The sequence below is a fragment of the Panthera uncia genome, chromosome B1 (assembly GCF_023721935.1).
Source record: "Panthera uncia isolate 11264 chromosome B1, Puncia_PCG_1.0, whole genome shotgun sequence".
NCBI classification, from domain to species: domain Eukaryota; kingdom Metazoa; phylum Chordata; class Mammalia; order Carnivora; family Felidae; genus Panthera; species Panthera uncia.
In genome coordinates this window covers 42,177,568-42,179,478 of record NC_064811.1, presented here as the reverse complement: position 1 = coordinate 42,179,478, position 1,911 = coordinate 42,177,568, and the positions used below count along the sequence as shown (strand labels likewise).

The window sequence follows — 1,911 nt, the reverse complement described above, 5'->3', positions numbered from 1 at the left end:
TTAACTACCTGGAATTACAACTAATGTACCTTTCCACATAGTGGAAAACAGACATTGAAACATAACACCCCCTCCAAAGCTAATCCCCTGTGCCACATGCCAACTGGATGGATAGTTTCCGTATTTCCAAATTTTGCAAAATCTCTGATGAAAAGGCTTTATAATAAACCAGCAACCAAATTTAAACATTCAAAAACTTCTAAGAACTAAAACTTCTTCTTTTTTTTTTTTTTTTAACTTCAGAAGGTCTTCTTTGCTGAAGTAAGATTAAGTACTTTGGGGTCTTCTCTTTCTTGTCTATTATGAAGAAGTTGGATTACACTGGAGACTGAGAACTGGTAGCCCGTGGACTGAATTAAGCTAACAGATATATTTTGCTAGGGCCGAACTACATTTTAAAAGAATTTTTGAGGGGCGCCTGGGTGGCTCAGTCGGTTGAGCATCCGGCTTCGGCTCAGGCCATGATCTCATGGTTCGTGAGTTCGAGCCCCGCGTGGGGCTCTGTGCTGACAGCTCAGAGCCTGGAGCCTGCTTCCGATTCTGTGTCTCCTTCTCTCTCCGCCCCACCCCTGCTTGTGCTCTCTCTCTGTCTTTCAAAAATGAATAAACATAGAAAAAAAATTTTTTTAAATAAAAGAATTTTTTGGGAAGTCACTCCGTGAGGCAGTGGCCACGGTGGCAGTGAGAGGATGAACAAGTTCGATGCATTGAAAGACGATGACGGTGGGGACCATGATCAGAATGAAGAAAACAGCACACAGAAAGATGGTGAGAAGGAAAAAACGGAACGAGGCACGAGTCAGGGCAGCAGTAAGAGGAAGGCTGTTGTCCCTGGACCAGCAGAGCATCCCCTGCAGTACAACTATACTTTCTGGTACTCCAGGAGAACCCCTGGCCGTCCCACTAGCTCACAGAGCTATGAACAGAATATCAAACAGATCGGCACCTTTGCCTCTGTAGAGCAGTTCTGTGGTTTTACAGCCACATGGTCCATCCCAGGGGCCTGACAGGCCACAGTGACTTCCATCTCTTCAAAGAAGGAATTAAACCTATGTGGGAGGATGATGCAAATAAAAACCATGGCAAGTGGATTATTCGGCTGTGGAAGGGGTTGGCATCCCATCGCTGGGAGAATCTTATCCTGGCCATGTTGTGGAGACAGTTCATGGCTGGGGAGGAGATGTGTGGGGCTGTGATCTCTGTCCGGTTTCAGGAGGACATTATTTCAATATGGAATAAGACTGCCAGTGACCCAGCAACCACAGCCCAAATCCAGGATTCGGCGAGTGCTTCGGCGAGTGCTTAACCTACCTCCCAACACCATTATGGAGTACAAAACCCACACCAACAGCATCAAAATGCCAGGCAGCCTGGGTCCCCAAAGGCTCCTTTTACAAAACCTCTGGAAGCTGCGGTTGAACGTGCCATGACCCTCTTCCTCCCTGGATGGCACCATCATTGAAGTTGGCATCATCGGAGTCTCTTGTTTTGTTGGCGTGCTACCCGGAAGAGCCTTCCGTCCTGGACAAGAGGAATTGGAAGAGCATTTTATGTCTTAAGAACCGGCTGACACGCAGCAGCTACAACAACAGCTGAGATCACTTAATAAATGGTGCTAAACAAAAAAAAAAAAAAAAAAGGAATTTTTGAATTATTTGCCAACATGAAATATTGGGAAATTTTGGAGAAAGTTCTCAATTTCAGGATTCTCTTAGAAAAAAAGAAAAAGAGGGAGCGACAAGCTGGACCCAAATCTTTGCATGGTAACAACAGGGCAGAGTTGACCTGTGGCTCCCCCTGCCCTCCAGATAGATCACAAGGACTGGATGACTTCATGTGTTCAAATTACCTGCTTGACTTCTGTGGCACAAGAGACTGATGGCTCTGCCAGAAAGCTCGGAGATCTCATTG

The 1,911-nt window shown here is 45.8% G+C and overlaps 1 pseudogene; it reads left to right on the top strand.

Annotated features, from left to right (window-relative positions):
* The first annotated feature begins 689 nt into the window (after positions 1–689).
* LOC125923642 (eukaryotic translation initiation factor 4E type 2-like) lies at positions 690–1,633 on the top strand (annotated as a pseudogene).
* Positions 1,634–1,911: the final 278 nt, after the last annotated feature.